The sequence below is a fragment of the Ursus arctos genome, unplaced genomic scaffold (assembly GCF_023065955.2).
Source record: "Ursus arctos isolate Adak ecotype North America unplaced genomic scaffold, UrsArc2.0 scaffold_11, whole genome shotgun sequence".
NCBI classification, from domain to species: Eukaryota; Metazoa; Chordata; class Mammalia; order Carnivora; family Ursidae; genus Ursus; species Ursus arctos.
The window spans coordinates 31,585,040-31,606,823 of NW_026622775.1; the positions used below are offsets into that span (position 1 = coordinate 31,585,040).

At 37.1% G+C, this 21,784-nt stretch overlaps 1 long non-coding RNA gene across 1 annotated transcript in view; it reads left to right on the top strand.

Moving 5' to 3' along the window:
• The window catches only part of LOC130543344 (uncharacterized), a 170,970-nt gene that overhangs the window by 20,048 nt on the left and 129,138 nt on the right, over window positions 1–21,784 (top strand). The window contains exon 2 of the long non-coding RNA XR_008958639.1: window positions 3,781–3,952. This is a non-coding gene — a long non-coding RNA (uncharacterized LOC130543344). The remainder of the gene's footprint in view (window positions 1–3,780; window positions 3,953–21,784) is intronic.

The following is a 21,784-nucleotide window of genomic DNA, read 5'->3' on the forward strand; positions in this document are numbered from 1 at the left end:
ACCATTTTTTTTTTTTAAGATTTTATTTATTTATTTACTTACTTGCTTGGTTGCTTCTTGCTTGCCAGAGAGAGAGAGCATGCACACAAACAGGGGGAGCAGCAAACAGAGGGAGAAGCATGCTCCCAGTTGAGTCTGGAGCCTGATGGGGGACTTGATCCCAGGACCCTGGAAGCATGACCTGAGCCCAAGGCAGATGCTTAACCAACTGAGCCACCCAGGCATCCCATGTCCCACCATTTTATTTAAGGTCACAGACCATGGCTCTGTTCAAAAGTTTGGCTCATTAGAAATTCTAGACTCTGTCCCTAGCCTTAATAAGCATTACGTTCTAACTAACTGAGACAACCAGTGGTTTGCTGTGTCAGTTAACTTTTGCTATATAGTGAACACCATAACATAGTGGCTTAAAAAAAACATTTATTTTGTTTGTGATTCTACATGTTGGCAATTTGCTTAGACTTGCTGGGATGTCCTTGTGATCAGGGTCAGGTTCAACTCTGCTTGGCTAAATTCTCTCACATGTCTGGGACCTCAGCTTCAACTATAGGAATGAACTCCTTCCATGCATCTATCATCCCTCAGTCAGCTAGCCTGAGCTTGTTCACATAGTGGCAGATGGGTTTTAAGAGCATCTTGGGAAGAGAAGCCAGAATGTGCAAGCACTTTTTATATCTCTGCTTGTGTCATGTTCACTGGTGTCCTGTTGGTCAAAACTAATCACGTGACCAACCCAGATGCAAAGAATGAAGAAATAGACCCTTCGCTCTAGAAGAATCTGCAGCACCTTTTTCCAAGGGCATCACATTGCAAACATGTTACATTAAAAAGCTGTGAATCCAGGGAAGGGAAGAATTTGTAATCATTTAAAAAAATCTACCATACCTGACTAATTCTGTCTAGTTCTTTTACAAATTTTTGGTACTTCTCATGAGGGAAAACCAGAGAAAACTTGAGAGTATATCATAGAAAACATTCATCATTACTGAATATGAACTTACAACTAGGAAGCCCTATGTCTAGTTGGACAAGTAGTGAAAAATACTCATCAGCCTTACATAAATGAGAAAAGTTGGACTATCACAGTCATTACTCATGCTTTTTTCCAAATTTCCTTTTTTAACTGGAAGGGGAATTCTAGAAATTGTTTATAAGTCACATATGAATTTTCACAAATAACTGTTATAACGGAATCCAGAAAATCTAATACCCTTTGTTCTAACATGCTCTAAAACCCAAGGAAGCCTGCTTATTTGAGCTTTGGGTTTTCCCTAGAAGATTCAAGAGCAGATGATTACTTAATTTAGAAAACTTGGAGAAGGCAAAGGTAATATTTTAAAGAAAATAACAATTAAATGTCCCTTTAGGAAGAAAAGTTACCATATAATGCCAGGGGTAAACAAACGACTATGACAAGAAAAGAGATATCTTCTACTACATACAAAAGGGATTTCTCTCAACATTTTGTACTTCTGACACTTGTTTGATAGTTACATGACAGAAACACTTTCAGGGCAACGCTCCTTTTCCTTCACAATACTCTTGATCACTGCTGGGTCTGATTCCCTCCTCCTGGAAGCACTAAACTATTTTATCTTGACTAGGGAACTTGAGAACCCATACACATTATGGCCAGAAAAGTTGGAGCAGATGTTCTCTCATCTTGGTAGGCGGGTGAGAGGCTTTGTTATTTTGGGTCAGAACTCAATCCCTTGAGAGTAATGAACCCCCTCACAATTAATCTTTGTCAACAGGAGACATTTTATTATATGAAATAAAAATAAAATTCCCTACTGGATATATGGATAATTTGAGTTGTGAATGTTTTCCTGTGTATGGGTCTATGGAAAACCAATAAAAGAGATTGTAGATAGTGAAACAGAACTTTTCTTGACCCCAAATAAAAATTTCACCTCCACAAAAATTTAAATACATATACTATCACAGTCTCAAACTTGGCTTTTCTAATTATTTTAACAAGTGAATTGTACATTTTCCCCCAATGTCAAAAGATAAACAAATAATTTTAGGTTAAGTTCTGGGAATTGGTATTTTGGCAAACCTTGACTTTGGGTTATAAAGCTCTTAAGTCAAATAAATTTAATAGCTATGGCTTTCAGGTGATAAATAACACATTTGATATTCTCTGTGGCTTTTGTGAATCACATTTTATTGGCTATGGGTCCATTAGCTAAATACAAGTTTGCCAAAAGCAAGTTTCCAGAAGCTAATATGCCAAATTTCACTCTGTAAATGGCAAATTTTCAGGACGGCCAATTTCCAAATTGAATAGATTCCAGGTTACTGAGCCCATGCATAACCTGCATTTCTGCTGTCATGGTTGCTTTGTTTATAAACCCACTAGACAATGATAAAGGGGGCTGGAGAAGGAGACCAACTGCTACCCACAGAGAGCAGTCATCCGATCCACCTGATTATTGAAATTCTCTTCTGTTGAGGTCATCCTCTGGTGAACATCACACAAGACACAAATATCTTCACATTCTTTGCCTGTTCACAGAGATCTAGCCACGTACCTCTTACCAGAGCTTCTCGTTGCCAGTTTTCCAGTTGTTTTTTCCAAGTCCCTGACCTTTCTGCCAAACCATTAGTCACATAGCCTATGGTTTGCCTCCCCTAGGCAAAATGAATTAATGGGTTTACTCCTCAAAATTCTGCCTACTGGAGGTGGTTTTCCCTTTACCACATTTCTGCAGAGCTGTCCCAGAATGGGGTTGTAAGGTTACAGCTGTCCTCTTTCAGCTGATGTCTATATATTGTGGACGATAATCTATATATAAACCAAGCCTGGATTTTCTTCTTCTTCAGGCAGGTCATCATAAAGAACTTCATGAGCCATAAGTGTGTGTTGAGAGAAACTAGCAAATAATAGGCATAAGGCCTATGGGACTTACTTGTGGCTTCTGGGCCTGCTTTAGCCCAGTTTCCCCTAGATCACTTGTTATGATGGAGTTCATGCTCAACTTTAAATCTTGGTGGGTTAGACAACACTCAGGTCATGATTAGTGGTTCAGATCACATGGTAGCTTGATGGCCTCTGGTTAGTTTCTATTAAAAATCAGTCACAAGCCAAAGATCTGTTTCTCAAAAGGAGAATAATTATATGCAAAGAATGGTGTGGTGTTCTTTAATCAGTAAAGATCTGTGCCATATTTACTTATGAGTCTGCCGAAGGCCCCGTATAGCATCCTTCTCCACTAGTGACACTTCAAGCATCATCAAATCTGTTAAGTCACGTAACTCAAATGGTGAAAGTGTTTCTATTGTAGAGGCTTCTGTTATTCAGGGCCCCATTCAAAAGCAGGGGCTTTCAGGTCCCTCGGTAAATGGGTCAGAGTAGCTTGCCCAAAAGAAATACATGTGGCCTCCAAATCCAAAGGGGTCCACTAGATATTGTGCCTTTTTTCCTTAGTAGTAGGAGGGGCAGATGCAGCAACTTTTCTTCATCCTGGAAGGAATTTCACTGAGGTGGAAAACTCCTGAGATCTTTGGGGATTTCTTTCCCACTCTCTGGCATGTGAGTGTCTTACTAATGTGTATAGAGTAGTCACTACCTCCTGCTAAGCAGGTCCAGTCAACACAGTTTCATCAATGTAATGGGCCAGCACGGTTCCATTAGAATGAAGGCAATCAAGTTCCCTGCAGACTAGATCATGACATAGTGCTGAGAGTTGATATAGCTCTGAGATAGGACAGTGAAAATATACTGCTGGTCATGCTGGCTGAAAACAAACTATTTCTCATGATCTTTACTGACAGGTATACGAGAAGCAGCATTTGCCAGAGCGATAGCTGCATCGCAGGGACGAGGAACTGTGTTGATTTGATCCAGCAATGAAATTGCATTTGGAACAGCACTTGCAATTGCTGAATAACGTTTGTGATAATCCACTGTCACTGTCTAGATCCATCCATCTTCTGCACAGTCCAAGTAAGTAAATATGGAATCTTTGCCTAGTGAGACATTAATCAATTCAGCCTCATCCGTCTTTATGTTCCTCTCACCCTGATCCCACACCCTTAAGATATATTACTGTACATATTCGTCAGGCTTCTACCAGTATAAATTGACAAAATCATGTCATTCTTTTGGTGTGTATCACATCTCTAAATGAGTCAACTTTGAATCTTATTCTTTGAGACCTTCTGAGACGTGAGTCTAGTTACAGGTCGCAGAAGTGAAGAGAGGTGGTGGGAGTCGATTATGAGGAAGATCAGTGGTCCCGTGCAAGACGTCTACCTCGGGGGTGGCCTTTACAGTTTGTTCAGTCAAGGAGAGAATAAGCATCTGAGACCAGGAATGAAAAGGCTGCTTCTGAAAGCAAAGAAAGCTCAGCAAAATTTAGGCTTTTAAGGTTCAAGTTATGCAACTTCACTGCAATCTGCCTGTAAGTTCCCATCCCAATTTTCAGTGACTCATTCCTTCCCAAATAATGTTCTAACTTTAACAAGAGACCATATGACATCAGAAATCAGTTTGTGTCGTAAGTTAGCCAAGCACAGACAGACTTCGAGTTTTGTTTTTAGAAAACTTGGCCCTAGATTGAGATTTCTGTAGGGATTGGGCTATAGGATATAAGCATTTCTTTTAGGGCAAACATACGTATTTCAGGTCCCTTATGTGAACTATGAATTTAAAGCACTGAGCTCCTTATTTTTTTCTTCAAGTTCTTTAGTTCATTTGAAGTCAACCAACCAATTCCCATCATACTCCTTATTTTCACCAAAATGTTATGTGGCAGCAAATAATTGGCCATCTTACCTTCTATAAGCTCTTAACTACATGTAATTATGGTGATAATTTGAATAAATGTTCATGCTATATATGCTGTAGGCTACCAGTGTCATTTTCAATACTAGAAACAAGGTCATTAATGCTTTCACACGTAATCAGATTACAGACCAATTCCAGAAAGCCCAGAAAAAAGGAACCAATTCATACACACACACACACACACACACACACACACACACACACACACTAATAAATTTGACTTTCTACAATTGTGGGAGCTAGTTAAATAGTATCGTAAGACTTCCTTTTTGTCTGGTGCTGGAATCTGAAGCCTTCAGGGCAGGCCATATCAAAAAATCAGGAAGGAGTGATTTCTGCAAAGCAGGGAAGAGCAAGGAGAAGGGGTAGCCCACAATTAGAAGCTGGAACTCAAGCAGATGGCTTAGAATTCATGTTAGTTCTTGCTGTCTCTAGCCTTATCACACGGGTATCTTGCAGGAGAATCTAGCATCTTTCATCATGGAGCTTAACATACACCTGGCCCAGGAGTCAGAGAAGTGGGAAGAGGAACCAGGTGGAAGTACATAGAGTTGCAGACCTGCTTGCTGTCCCATGCCAGTGCAGTGAGCCCATAGATAATGTATGAGGACAAAAGCACCCATCTTAAACTTCCAAACAAAGAAACAAAATTACCGCAGTTTCACTTCTACCTTCCAAAGGTCATGCAAAAAATTTTTATGTGTCTCATCCTAACTGGAAACACAGAGAATGTATTTTTGGGAAACATAGTTTAGCCTGGCCAGTCCGGCACATTACGAAGTTACCACACAGACTAAAGAAGAAAACCCATATGATTATCTCAATAAATGTGTAAGGAGTGTTTGACAAAATTTAGCATTTATGCATGATAAAAACCCTTAGCAAAGGAGGAACAGGAGGAAATGACCTCTAACTGATAAAAAGTATCCACTATTTTCTCTTCCTAAGGTGAAGAGCAAGTTAAGGATATGTTCTATCACTACTATGGAGCATCATTCTGAGGATACTGCCCAGTATAATAAGTCAAGAGAAAAAAATAACATGCATACATATTAGAAAAGAAAAAATAAAACTGTTTGTATTCACAGTAGTGTATGTATCTAGAGATAATAATTAAAATATTAAAAATTGATGTGGCACAATTGTTGACCCATCAGCATGGACATGGGCCACAGCAATAGTGTAGGGCCCATGAGACCCTCGTCCTAGGTGAGGGATTAATTTTTATTTGTTGGATCATGAGGAAGTAAAGGAGAGTCTTTGGGGAGTGGGACTAGGAAGTCTGGGTTGCATGGAACTATGCAGAGGCTTGGGACAGTGGCTAATAATAGGAATAACCAGCTGGTATGAACAAGCTGCCCATCAGCCTGGAGTCTATGACAGCTATGGTTTGGGTGAGTCTCTCATTTTCCTTTTTTTCTTCCTGTGTTCACAGAACCAAACTAGTGCATAGAGATATAAAATAGGTGATGAAAGTTTATCAAATAAGTGGAAGATAAATGAAAATTTCCTTTGAAAATGTCTGGTCTTAGCTGGAAGATATGGCCAATATATAAGAATTAGTGGGGTACCCATGTCACGATGGTCATGCAATATATACTTTATGTGGAAGTTTGGAGAGAATCTAAAAAATAAAGTGCTTGGGTGTGGTGAGTTAGAATCTTTTTTGGTTAGACATCAAAAAGAGGATGTCTTAAGCAGAAACAAGGTGTGATCAAAATCATATATCACAAGGGATCTCTGACCACAGTGTTGGATGAATTAGAGTGGGATGAGACCAGAGTCAAAGCAATTCTTTCCAACAAACCACAATGAAAATGGTTCTAACAAGAGAAGACAATGCCAGGATCTAGAATTTATCCATTCTTGATTCTGGAATCAGTGTATCATATCCCTTTCCCTATATTCTACCATGACAGCCATCTAGAGTTTAAATCTCTCTTCTGCGTGGTGTCCCCAGCCCTCTTTGGAACATCTGTCAAGGTAGAGATAGGGCAGGGCTATGAATCAGCAGAACCCTCCCTCCGCCAAACCATGAAAGAGGCGTAACTTGACTCAGTTCCTTTCCATTTCTGTGTGAGTGTTTCTGCCCTTTGGGGTCATCATTCTGTCCTCTTTTTTTTATCTAACATATGAATACAAGATAGCCAATATATTAGCTGATCTGCCTTAATGACTCCCAGAGGATGAGACAAAAGGCTTTCAAAGGTCTTTACCTTAAATGTGTAGATAGGTCTTGTCTTAGGATTTCTAACATTGATTTTTGAAATCTTTAATGTTTGTAAGAATAATATGTATGCATTATTATTCTTACATACATAATGTATGTAAGATGTATGTAAGAATAATATGCAATGTATGTAAGAATAATATGCAATGTATGTAAGAATAATATACAAATGCAAGCAGATACTTGAGCCAGTCCTTCACTTACTGAATTTTAAACGAGTTGTCTGAGTGAGTCTTGTGCAGTTTAAAGTTTGAAAACTGCTGTTTAGCTCAAACCATTAGTTCCACCAAGAAGGCCGATTTTCTCTCTGCATCAGATTTTTGCCCATTCAAGATGTTAATGAGGTTCATACCTGAAAAAGAGAACACAACATTTGTAATATCAGATCTTATGAAAATGTCAATAATGCCGTTCTTTATATTTGGGGTATATTACAATGTTAATTTTATTCATATATATGTATATATAATTTTATGATATCTGATAACTAACATTTCCTGATGTACCAGGTACTACACCAAGCACTTTACATACAGAAACTAATTTAATCCTCAAAACAACCATTTCGGGCATTTGTCTATCTTCTTGGCCAGACTTTGTACCCTTTTTCTGTGTTTGGAAAACATCCTTTATATGGCAGAGTCTGTCCCCTGCAGCTGAAGTTGAAAATCTCAGACCATGGCTCTCCCAGCCCACCTTGCAGCTATAGCCCAGGCACAAGGTACACATTCTGAGAGTCATATGAACCTGCTCCAGAGTTTGATGCAGAAGCTTGTGACACAGAGGAGAGGTCCTTCAAATGTGTTAGGAAGGTGGTGGGAGTGTAATCTTATCATGCTGGAAAAAAGCAACTTGTTAGTTTTGTAAATTGTCTTCATATTACGGAAATTAATGGCAAAAGCTATGTTGCAAACCGTTTGTATTCACAGAAGTATATATATCCATCTAGGGATAATAACTGGAATATTGAAAATTGATGTGGCACGATTGTTGACCTATCGGCATGGACATGGGCCACAGCATGGTTTGAGCTAAACAGAGCCAAGATTTCCACTACCTTGGAGAAAAAGCTAATTTCAAAACTTCAGTAGCACCTTTTTGCATTGAATAATTTGTCTAATAATAGAAATGACTTAATTTAACAGACCTTCTAACAACATGAAAACACTTGGTATGAATTCTAAATCATTCTATCCTCTCAAAAACAACAACAACAAAAAATTCTTAATAAAATCCTCATGATTTGACTTCTTACAATTTCTGGTTGTCCTTCCCCTTTAAACAATCTGGATGGCTGAGATGATTTTGGATTAAAAAAAGAGTTTTCCTGAGGGGCAGAGGATCTTTTATCAGTGATGCCATCCTGTGGCATTTTCGTTAGATTAGAATTCTTTCTTAAAAGCCTAGTATTCAAGTCTGTAGGCACAGAGGGGTTGGTAAACCAAAGAGAGATCAAACATTTGAGAGAGACTAAAAAGGCATTCAAGTTCAGCTTTTTCCTGTTCTGATTATTTAGAAAAAAAAGTAGGTAAGAGTAAAAGTGAAAATAAAGCAGTGATACTTTTAAGACTTCTAAGGCATTGTGATTCTTCCCCTATAATTTTAATTAAGAAGCAACTGCACATGAGTATAAACCAAAGCCTTCTGAATTACAAATCTCACAGCAAAAAGCCCCACCCACACACACTGGCAACAAACAAAAAAGTGTAGATTTCTTTTGTAGATCCCTAGTCTTGGGTGTGTCTGATGCTTGGAAGATGGGTTCAACTTTCTAATTGACAGTGGTAAACTGGAGCCTCAGGGCAGTCACAGATCATCCAAGCTTAGTTAGATGTCTGCAAGGAAGGCTACTGCTAATTAAATGATAAAAAATGGCAGAACAGACCCAATGAGGCTGCTATGTCTTCATAAAGCATAGACCAAATACTGGAATCACAGGTAGTTCAGAAAGTGAGAAATTTTGAAGGGGATAATTTGATTTATATTCCTCAGTGTTTAGATTCTTTTTAGAGTGAGATGTCACCATTGTTCCTTTTGATTGAGGACACAAGAAGAAATGTTAAATGAGGGTAGAGGCCTTAAAACCGACGAGTCCTATTGCTTGTATACCTGAGTCTGGGGTCATTAAAGTCAGAGCTGGAATCCTTAGATGGGCCCAGGATTTCTGATTCTTTAACTGTCTGCTCTGCTATCACAAAGGGTAGCTTTGAGAATCCAATCCCCCATCATCCTGGACTAGAGTTTTTACAAAGGCTCCAAAACGAATTCTCACTTTTTTTTTGAAACTCTCAAAACCCACGAATGGCTATCATCATTAAGACTGACGCACCATCTGAAGCCTCTGAATTGTCTATATGTTGCAGGATTTCTTTGCCTTCAGGGCCCATGGTTCGAAGAATTAAGAGGTAGACCAGACTAAGTTAAGAGTGGTGGGCAGCGAAGCGAAGTTCATTGAGGGATAGTAAAGCGAAGTTTACTAAGTGATAGTTTTAATCTGATTAACCCTCCACGTGCCTGTCATCTAATCAGTTCTTTGTCATCTACCTATCACGTGAGGGAAAGGGTGGAGGGCTCCTTCCAGGCAGATGTAAAATCCTTTCAAGAGGGCTTCCTCCTAGGGTAGGGGCCCCTTGTTCCTGCCAGCCTTTCTTCCGACTATCCTTCATTATAAATGTGTTTATAAGGAAATGGGGATGCGGACTTGTTCACTGTGTGCATCAGCCCAGAGCTAACGTTAAATTTCATATTTGTGTCCGTTGAATTTCCTAACATAGTTCTGTGGTTAGAAAGCTTGTCTGACATTTCAAGTATGCTGAGAAAGGGATAGATAAGATTTCAGTGTTAATTATTTAATTATTTATTTAATTATTAATAATTATTTAGGGAATTCCAGCAAATTATTTAGGGGAATTTGTGGGGAAAGAACGCATTGATGGGGTTATTTCAATAATACTTTAATTATTCTTAACCCCCAGCCTCTCTCACCTCCCTGAAGGTTGGAAGTGGGGGGTGGAACTGAAATTTCTAACTCTTTAATCACATGGTTGGTTCTTGGGGCAAACAGCATTATCTTTAGGTGCTTTCCAAAAGTCACCTTACTAACACAACAAAAAACACTTCTATTGCTCTCGACACTTAGGAAATTCCAAGGGTTTTAGAAGCAGTGTGCTGGAACTGGGACAAAAACCAAATATACATTTCTTATTATAAATTACAGTATCACACCAACTCAGGTTGCTACAACTAGTATGAATCGGCTGATTGCATATAGGTTTCTTTCTTGTGCTTCCATATATCCAAATACCCAGATGTCTCTTAGACATTTCCCTTTGGTACCACACAGACAACACAACTCAATATACACAAAATTGAATTCATTATGTTTTCTTTCAACCACTCCAGAACATATTTACTCTGTTAATAGGACTATAATCAACCAGATACTCAGGTCAGAAGCCTAGAAATCCTCCCTGAATCATTTCTCAACCTTTCTTCCTATCTTACCTCCAGTCATATGCAGCTAGGCCCTAAGTCCTATTAGTTACACACCTTAAATAACTCTAGTATCTATCTCATCTCCATTCTCCCTGCCATTGTCTTCCTTTAGGCTTTAATCATTTATCACTTGAAACACTGTAAAATTCTTTTTAATAGTCTCTTGCCCACCAGGCTTACCCTTTCTGTTAACTCTTGAGTGATCTTCCAATAATATAAATCTGATTAGAACATCCACCTTCTTATAGTTTTTCATTGTCTCCCATGACCTACAGGATAAAATCTTTTGATTTGAGCTTTGTCCATCTGTCCCGCCCAGTTTTCTGTTTGTTTGTTTGTTTTACTGTTCCTTAATTCATACTATGCTCTAGTGTTGCTGAACTGTGTGCAGATAGTTCTCCCAAGGTCATGTCTTCTTTCCTTTTTTCCTTTTTTTTTTTAAAGATTTTATTTATCTATTTATTTATTTAGAGAGAGAAAACACTAGCGGGGAGGTCCAGAGGGGGAGGGAGAGGGAGAAAGACTCTGAAGCAGACTCCGCATGGAGTGTGGAGCCAGATGCGGGGCTTCAGTCCCCTGACAGTGAAATCATGATGTGAGCCAATGTCAGGAGTCAGACACTCAACCAACTGAGCCACCCAGGCACCCCTGTCTTCTTTTCTTGTTTGTTTTTCATTTTTTGTGGATTTTTTTGCACATTTATTTATTTGTATTTTAATTCCAGTATAGTTAACACACAGTATTATATTAGCTTCAGGTGTAAAACATAGTGATTCGACACTTCTCTACGTTACTCAGGGCTCAAAGTCATGCTCTTAAGCCTCAGTGCCTTTTGCATGCAGTTCTCTGCCTTCCCAAGATGTCCTGCCTGACCATCTTCACCTTGCTGAATCCTTTTCATCATATACAAAGTCAACTTAAATATCTCTTCTGAGATTTCCCCAACCCACCCAATCTGAGATAGAAGTTATTTTCACAAGCTTCCAAGTACCATCACGCCTGCACATAGCAGAACACTTGCCATACTTTGTTGTAAGTATGCATTGATCAATCTTCTTCACTAAACTGATACCTTCTTTACTGTGTTACTGATCAGAAACAGTGCTTAGTGATGAGGGACCAGAAGGCTGGCTGAAGACAAAGCATAAGCTGACACCCTGCAACCTCCTCCTAACCCCCTCTCCTGGGACATGTGGGACATGTGTAACATTCTTCCAGGAAGCCCCCAACCATCTCAGCGCTAATGTATTGCTAGAGGGAAAAACAACCTTAACTTGACAATGGCAAGGCCTCAGGTATCCTGTGAGTCTTCTTTAACATATGAAAGTACTTTCTTAAATTCCCTTTTTCCTTACTTCCTCCAACCCCAAAGTATACAATCAGCCACCCCTCACAACGGGGCAGCAGCTCTTTCTGCCCGGGTCCTGTCCCTGTGCTTTAATAAACCACCATTTTGCACCAAAGACATCTCAAGAATTCTTTCTTGGTTGTAGGCTCCAGACTCCACCCCACTGAACCTCACCTGTATTCCAAAGCCAGATCACTTAGTGTACCGCAGTTATTAAAGACACATTTATTGCTCGAATGAATACAAAAATAAACACATAATGAAAAGAAATAAAAAAACTGAGTTGAAATTTAATAATAAATTTATGATTTCTCTTAAAAACAGAGCCTGGTTATGGAATGTTTTTGCTGTATAGTGAAGTAGAATTCTCAACTGTGAGGGTTAAAACTCGGGATTATAATTCTTTATATATTTTTTAAAAAAACAACAAGGTTTCTTTTAATGAAAACAGATTTTAAAACGCTGATAGATTTTTATCCCTTGAGGTGGCTTATATATATATATGTCATGGGATTAAGGCAGATCATCCCAAGATGTCAAGTTTTGGAAAGTCCTTAAAGTACAAAAACCACACAGGCAGAATTTCATAATAAAATCTATTTTTCTTCCATATTCCTGGTTTTGGATAAAATAAAATTTTATGGCTTAGATTTTTTTTTCAAGTTTGGATCATTCAACGTAGCCAGGTATAGGGCAACCATATGCTTTATTTGTTGTCTTGCTCTGAATATTTGAAGACTTATTAAATCACTCAAATTTTAAGCCACTGGGACACTCCCTTTTGTGAATGGTTGATTGTCTTGAAAACTTCTTACCCTGGCAGAATGAGTTTTACTCTTTCAAAATGAAAGGGTTCAGAATGAGCCCCTCTCAATGTGCCACTTTGGCATGTAGATTACTTTGAGCCTAAGTCAGTCAAGGTCCAAAGACTCAGGAAGAGCTTTTCTTCCTCCTTAATTGCCTAAACAAATTTAGAGAGAGGGCCTGGTTTAGGAAGAGAACTAACACCAGAGAGATCTACAAAGAATATGGGCTAGGTGTGGTGAGCTGGGGGTCAGGGGAAGCTCAGCAAAGCCTAGGGATCAAATTCCTCTCAGTGTCTCATTGTCTTTATAGAACATGGCAGACGTTTATTTACCAAACAGTTGCTCTTCCCATCTTTCTGTAAATTGTCTTCCTTCCTTTAGAAGTCTTACTGTTACAGGATTTCTTTGCCTTCTCTGCCCGTGGTTCTTGGTCACGCTGCTTCAAAGAATAAAGAGGTAGACCAAACTAAGAGTGGTGGGCAGCAAAGCAAAGTTTATTGAGTGATAGTACAAGACTCCTGAAGAAGGAGGAGGGGACCCAAGATGTTGCCATTTTGTCATTGAAATCTAGGGGTTTTTATGGGCTCTTTGGTGTGGGCTATTTTAATCTGATTAACCATCCATGCTCCTGTCATCCAATCAGTATTCTGTCCACGCACTCATCTACCTATCAGGTAGTTGTTCATGTGGCAAAGGGTGGAGAGCTCCTTCCACGGTAGTGTCAAATCCTTTCAAAGGTGGTTTCCTCTTATGGTGGGCCCCTTGTCCCTGCCTACCTTTCTTCCACTATCCTTCCTTATTAGAACCCTATTCCCTTCTCTGTATCTCAGGATGGCATAGAAGCCTCAATTGCTTGACTGCCTGTGGGTGTCCTATTTTATGAGTTCCCTGAGTATTTGTAATGAAATTTGTTTTCTCCTGTTAATCTGTCTTATGTGAACGTAATAAATAAAAGTCAAAAGTTTCTAGAAGGGTAGAGAGAAAAGTTTTCCTCCCCAACAAAAGTAAACTCTGTTATCCTTTATAATGAACTCATGCTGTTTTCTGTTTATGGGTTAATAATGAACACAGGATAGTATCAGTAAGTTCCAGATAGGAAGTAAGAACATTAATAATATGAGAACAATCTTGTGGCAACAGAGAGGGTTAATACTCATTCTGCTTATTGTGCTCGTTTTTCTTCTTATTTTTCTAGTTTGGTATAAACTTAGATTGTTTTTTGAGACTGTTGTTATTTCTAATGTGAGAATTTAATACTATGAATGTTTTATCTAGCTGTACCACACAAATTTTGATGTATTTTATTTTCATTTTTATTCACTCCAAAATATTTTCTAATTCCTTTGAGACTTGCTTTATCAATGAGTCATTTAGAATTGTTTTAAAATTTTCAAATATGTGAGTATTTTCTAAATATCTTTCTGTTTTTAATATTTGTTTAATTTTTTCTGTTCAAACAAATTTAGGTACAAAATGATACATATTTGGAATCATTTAAATTCTTTTAAATTTTTTAAGGCTTTATTCATGCAAATATTCATTCATTCATTCATTTGCTTTTTTATTGTGTCAAAATGTGGCTGATGTTGTTAAATAACTGCAATAGAAAATAATGTTTATTTTCTTGTCATTTGGCAGAATTTTTTATACATACCCTATAGGCCAAGTTGATTGATACTATTGATGAGGTTGGGGAATATACGTGAGGTTCAGTGGGGTGGGGTCCGGAGCCAACGACCGAGAAAGAATTCTTGAGACGTCTTTGGTGCAAAATGGTGGTTTATTAAAGCACGGGGACAGGACCCGTGGGCAGAAAGAGCTGCTGCCCTGGGGTTATGAGGAATGGCCTATTTTTATACCCTCAAGTGGGGAGGGGGCTAGGGATAGCGTAAGTCTCTAAGGAATTTTGGAAGCAAGGTCTCCAGGACCTTGAGGGGCTAGCTACTGTTGGGAAAGGGTCATTTATTACCATCTAATAAAACCTTAGTCATGAGACCCTTCAGATGTATATCGGTGGGCCATATGCTTGGGGATGATTGCCAACACGTATCTTGGCAGGGGGTGGGGGGGCGGTTAGAGATAAAGGAAGTTTCCAAAGGAATTTTTATATGTTAAAGTAGACTTACAGGATCTTGGTGGAGGGGAGGGGGTCAGGCTAGGACTGCCTTTTGCCCCCAGCAAAGTATTAACATCTAGGCAGCTGAATTCCTAGAGGAGTGTCACCATGACTGTTTCAAGGACTCCTCAATGGGCTGTAGGTAGTAAGGACTGTTTCTTTGTCCTTTAGGGCAGCCAGGACTGCCTGAGGAATGTTGCATACATCCCATGGGGGGGGGGGTTGCAGGGTGTCAGCTTCTGCTTTGTCCTCAGCTTGCCTTCCATTCCCTCATCACTATTGTTCAGGTTTTCTATATCCTTGCTCACTTTTTGTCTTCTTGTTCTTATAATTATAGAGAAAGAAGTGTTAATATTTCCAGTTATAATCGTGGAGTTTTCATTTTCTTTTTTTTTAATCATTTCTGTCAGTTTTTATTTCATGTATTTGGTAGCTCCATTGTTAGGCGACTACACATATAGAATTGTGTGTCTTTAGGGTGAATTAGCCTCTTTATCATTATGTAATATCTCTATTTCTTTTCCTGGTAATTTTCTTAGCTCTGATATTAATACATGAATTAGCATTTGCATGGTATCTATTTTCCTTTCTTGTATTTTTAACCTATCTGTATCATTACAACTTGTAAGTTCTTATAGTCAACATATACTTGGATCTTGTATTTTTATTTACTTTGACAATCTCTTTTAATTCGTTTATTTCTACCTTTTACATACCTTTATATGATTATTGATAAAAATCACATTTAGGTATTATATTTTATTATTTGTTTTCTGTTTACACCCATTGTTTTATGTTTCTCTGTTCCCTTTTCTTTCATTCTTTTGGATTATTAGACTATTTACTGTATTCTATTTGAATTAATCTCTTGAATTTCTGACTAAATATTGTAAGTTTTGTAAGAAGCTGCTTTAGGTTTTACATTAATCATACCTAACATTTTACAGTCTATTAAGATCTCTATTAAACATAGGAATATTTAACACCTGTGTTAAATGTAAAAACCTTTCTGTTTTTATATTACATAGATATTTTTATTGATTATAATTTATTTACATAAAAGATATAATAAAATATACTAATTCCTGCTGACATCTAAAATTATTTGTTTGCTTGCTTGCATATTGAAGTATAGTTGACACAATGGTACATTAGTTTTAGGAGTACAGCTTAGTGATTTGACAACTCTATACATTATGCTGTGCTCACCACACGTGTAGCTGCTGTCCGTGACCATAGAACAATATTATAGTAGCATTGACTATATTCCCTATGCTGTACCTTACATCCCTGTGACTTCTTCATTCCATAACTGGAAGCCTGTAGCTCTTACTCCCCTTCACCCATTTTGCCCTTTCCCCCATTCTCCTAAAATCTTAAATCATTTAGGCCCCCTTTCCTACATATGTTAGAGTTGAATATTACATATTGTAACATTGAAAAGCCAACCAGACAATGTTATAAATCTTGTTTTGAATACTTGTACATATTTAAAATATTTAGGAGGATAAAAACAGTCTATTATAGTTACTCAGATTTCTGTTACTCTTCTTTCATTCCTGAAGTTTAATTTTTCCCTCTGATATCATTTTCCTTTAGTCTGAAGAATTTTTTTCAGCCTTCCTTTTATAGCAGTTCTAGAGGCCATTGATTCTCTTAGTTTCTTTTCTTTTCTTTTTTTTTCTTAGTATTTTTTACATGGGACAAAAGTCCTGTTGGTCTGTGTTGATGTTCACTTATTCCTTCTTCTGTTATTTTCATTTGGTTATTGAGCGATGTAGTAAAATATTTATTTCAGATATTGTGGTTTTTACTTCTCAAATTTCCTATGCTACTCATTATAATTTCTTTTTCTCTGAAGAAAGCTTCTATTTTATTTTTCAATAGAATTTAACATTTCTATAATGACCATGGCTGTAATGGCTGTTTTAAAATGTTTTCCAAGGGGTGCCTGGCTGGCTCAATTAGGAGAGCATGGGACTCTTGATCTCAGTGTTGTAAATTCAAGCCCCATGTTGGGTGTAGAGATTACTAAAAAAATAAAATCTTTAAATAAACAAATAACTAAAAATGTTTTTCTGATAGTTCCAACATTTTGTGTTATCTTGGTATTGACATCTGTTAATTTTGTTTTTCCTGGGGAGTTGGTCATATTTTCATGGTTTTTTGTATGTTAGATAATTTTGGATTATACTCTGGACCCTTTGAGTAATATGTTGTGAAACTTCGGCCTGTTAACATACTTTGGAGACTGTTGATCTTTTATATGATACATAACTATTCTCTTTAGGTTTGCATTTTAAGTTTTTTCTCTCCTTTGGGGATCATGGTCTCAATGTGTGTTTAGTTTTCAAAGTTTTTGTAATACTGTTTGGATCTAGAAGTATTAGAACAATGTCGTCAAGGAAATAAGTGTTTCCCAATACTTTTATACTTGATAAACTGTTATTTCAATATAAAGACAATAAAAATATTTCAATCTTGCTAAGAAAAAAAATAAAGGAAACAACCCAGAGAATATCAATCTCTGTTACCTAAATATAGAAAGTATTTACGTACCTAAATAACATTCACAAAAAGTAACTATATACCTGGTCATAAAGAAAAACTTATTAAACTCAAAAAGGTAGCAATGGAAGGGATGACATTCAGCAGTCACATTCCCATAAAACTAGAACTTAGCAACAAAATTATAAAACGACAGTTCATTTTGCTGTGGAAAATTTAAAAAAAAGTCTCTTAACTCTTAAAAAGGAAAGACAAAAATGTACGGAAAATAATAATAATTTAAATATTACAAAACTGTATTCAAAGGAAATTCTATGGACTGCTAATATTAGTAAATAAAAAAATAAAATAACAAAAAGATGATCTGACTCAAGAAGTGTGATAGGACCAATAAAATGAATCAGAGCAAAAAGTGATGGAGATAAAAATGGTAAAAACAGAAGTAATATGTAAAATCAAAAGTTGTCTCTTTTTAAAATTTATTTCTTAATTTTTTCAATTTTAATTTCAGTGTAATTAGGTTTTAAGTGTGCAATATAGTGATTAAACCGTTCTGTACTTTGCTAAGTACTCATTAACATAAGTGTGCTCTTAATCTTCCTATTTCACCCATCCCGCCACCCACTTCCCATCTAAGAACAATCTGTTCTACATAGTTAAGAGTCTGTTTTTTGGTTTGTTTCTCTTTTTCCCTTTGTTTATTTTGTTTCTTAAATTCCATTTATGAGTGAAATCATATGGTATTTGTCTTTCTTTTACTGGCTTATTTTGCTAAGCACTGTACTCCCTAGATCCATCCACATTATTGCAAATGGCAAGATTTTGTTCTTTTTTTATGGTCAAATAATATTCCATCCTGTGTGTGTGTGTGTGTGTGTGTGTGTGTGTGTGTGTGTGTACCACTTCTTTCTCCATTCATCTATCAAGGGACAATTGGGATGCTTCTATAATTCGGCTGTTGTAAATAATGTTGCAATAAACATAGGGATGCACGTATCCCTTTAAGTTAGTATTTTTGTATTCTGGATCATAAGGTAATTTTATTTTTAATTTTTTGAGGAACCTCCATACTGTCTTATACACTGGCTACACCAGATTACGTTCGCACCAACAGTACATGAGGATTCCTTTTTCTCCACATCCTTGCCAACACTCGTTTCTTGAGTTGTTTTGTTTTAGCCATTATGACAGGTGTGAAGTGATATCTCATTGTAGTTTTGATTTGCATTTCCCTGATGATCAATGATGTTGAGCATCTTTTCATGTGTCTTTTGGACATCTGGATGTCTTCTTTGGAAAAATGTCTATTCATGTCTTCTGCCCATTTTTAGATTGGATTTTGTTTTTTGGTGTTGAGTTGTAAAAATTCTTCATATATTTTGGAGCCTAACCTGACCCTTTATCAGATATGTCATTTGCAGATACCTTCTCCTATTCAGTAGGTTATCCTTTAGTTTTGTTGGTTATTTCCTTTGCTGTGCAGAAGCTTTTTATTTTTATGTAGTTCCAGTAGTTGATTTTTACTTTTGTTTCCCTTGCCTCATTCAACATATCTAAAAAGTTGTTGCTATGACCAACATCAGAGAAATTACTGCCTGTGCTCTCTTCTAGGATTTTTATGGTTTCAGGTCTCACGTTTAGGTCCTTAATCCATTTTGAATTTATTTCTGTGTATGGTGTAAGAAAGTGATTCAGTTTCATTCTTTTGCATGTAGCTGTCCAGTTTCCTAGCAGTGTTTGTTGAAGAGACTGTTTTCCCCCCATTTCTTATTCTTATCTCCTGTATTAAAAAATAATTGACCATATAATTGTACGTTATTTCTGGGCTTGCAGTTCTGTTCTGTTGATCTCTGTGTCTATTTTTGTGCCAGTACCATACTGTTTTGATTACTACAGCTTTGAAATATAACTTGAAGCCTGGAATTTTGATACCTCCAATTTTTTTTTTAAAGATTTTATTTATTTATTTGAGAGAGAGAGAGGTGCCCTGTAATACCTCCAGTTTTGTTTTTCTTTTCAGGATTGCTTTGGCTATTTCGGGTCTTTGGTTCCATACAAATTTTAGGATTGTTTGTTCTAGTTCTGTGAAAAACGCTATTGGTATTTTGATACGGAGTGCATTAAATGTGTAGATTGCTTTGGATAATAGAGACATTTTAATGACATTTGTTCTTTCAACCCATGAGCATGGGATATCTTTCCATTTCATTATGTCATCTTTAATTTCTTTGATCAATCTTTATAGTTTTCAGAGTACAGGTTTTTTGCCTCTTTGGTTAGGTTTATTCCTAAGTATTTTGTTATTTTTAGTGCAATTGTAAATGGGATTGCTTTCTTAATTTCTCTTTCTGCTGCTTCATTATTAGTGTGTAGAAATGCAATGGATTTCTTTTTTTTTTTTTTAAGATTTTATTTATTTATTCGACAGAGATAGAGACAGCCAGCGAGAGAGGGAACACAAGCAGGGGGAGTGGGAGAGGAAGAAGCAGGCTCACAGCAGAAGAGCCCGATGCGGGGCTCGATCCCAGATCGCCGGGATCACGCCCTGAGCCGAAGGCAGACGCTTAACCGCTATGCCACCCAGGCGCCCCAGAAATGCAATGGATTTCTGTATATTAATTTTGTATCCTGTGATCTTACTGAACTATTCGTTCTAGTAATTTTTTGGTAGAGTCAGGTTTTCTTTATATAATATCATGTCAAACAGTGAAAGCTTTATTTCTTCCTTACCAATTTGGATGCCTTTTATTTCCTTTTGTTGTCTGATTGTTATGGCTAGGACTTCTACTATGTTGAATAAAAGTGGTGAGAGTGGACATCTCTGTCTTGTTCCTGACCTTAGGAGAAGAGCACTCAGTTTTTCCCCATTGAGTATGAAGTTCACTGTGGGTTTTCATATGAGGCTTTTATTATGTTGAGGTATGTTCCCTCTAGACCTACCTTATTGAGGGTTTTAATCATGAATAGATGTTATACTTCATCAAATGTTTTTTCTGCATCTAGTGAAATGCTCATGTGATTCTTATCCTTTCTCTTATTGATGTGATGTATCGTGTTGATTGATTTATGAATATTGATTCACCCTTGAATCCCTAGACTAAATACCACGTGATTGTGGTGAATGAGTTTTAAATGTATTGTTGGATTTGGTTTGCTAACATTGTTGAGGATTTTTGCATCTATGTTCATCAGAGATACTGGCCTGTAGTTCTCTCTCTCTCTCTCTCTCTTTTTTTTTTTTTTTTTTTTTTTTGGTGTCAGGGTAATGTTGGGCTCATAGAATGAATTTGGAAGTTTTCCTTCCTCTTCTATTTTTTGCAGTAGTTTGAGAAGAATAGGTACTTTAAATATAGTTTTCACTTTAGCTATCTGGTCCTGGACTTCTGTTTGTTGGGAGTTTTGTTTTGTTTTGTTTTGTTTAAGATTTTATTTATTTATTTGACAGAGAGACAGCCAGCCAGATAGGGAACACAAGCAGGGGGAGTGGGAGAGGAAGAAGCAGGCTTCCAGCAGAGGAGCCTGATGTGGGGCTCGATCCCATAACACCGGGATCACGCCCTGAGCTGAAGGCAGAGGCTTAACGACTGCACTACTCAGGTGCCCCTGTTGGGAGGTTTTTTTTATTACTGACTCGATTTCATTGCTGGTTCAGTTTTGGTAGGCTGTACGTTTCTAGGAATTTATCCATTTCTCCTAGGTTGTCCAAGTTGTTGGCATATAATTTTTCATAATATTCTTTTACAATCATTTGTATGTCTATGATGTCAGTTGTTACATCTCTTTCATTTGTGATTCTGTTTATCTCAGTTGCCCCCTCCACACACACACACCTTTTTTAAATATGTCTGGCTAGAGGTTTACCAATTTTGTTGATCTTTTCAAAGAACCAGCTGCTAGTTTCATTGATCTGTTCTATTGTTTTTTTAGTTTCTATATCATTCATTTCCTCTTCTCATTTCTTCTTTATTATTTCCTTCCTTCTGCTGATTTGGGGTTTTATTTGTTCTTTTTCTGTAAGGTTAATTTATTTGAGATTTTTCTTGCTTCTTAGGGTAGGCCTTCATTGCTATAAACTTCTCTCTTAAAACAACTTTTGCTGCATCCCAGAGATTTTGGACCATTGCATTTTGATTTTTATTTCTCCTCATGTAATTTTTTATTTCTTCTTTGATTTTTGGTCAACCCATTAATTTTTTAGTAGCATGTTTTTTAACCTCTCTTGTATTTGTGTTCTTTCCATATTTTTCTTGTGATTCATTTCTAGTTTTACAACATTGTGTTCATAAAAGATACATGGTATGACTTTGATCTTTTTGAATTTGTTGAGACTTGTTTTTTGGCCTAATATATGATCTATTCTGGAGAATGTTCTGTGTGCACTTGGAAAGAATGTGTATTCTGCTGTTTTAGGATGGAATGTTCTGAATGTATTTGTTAAATCCATCCGATCAAGTCTGTCATTCAAAGTTATTGTTTTTTTGTTGAT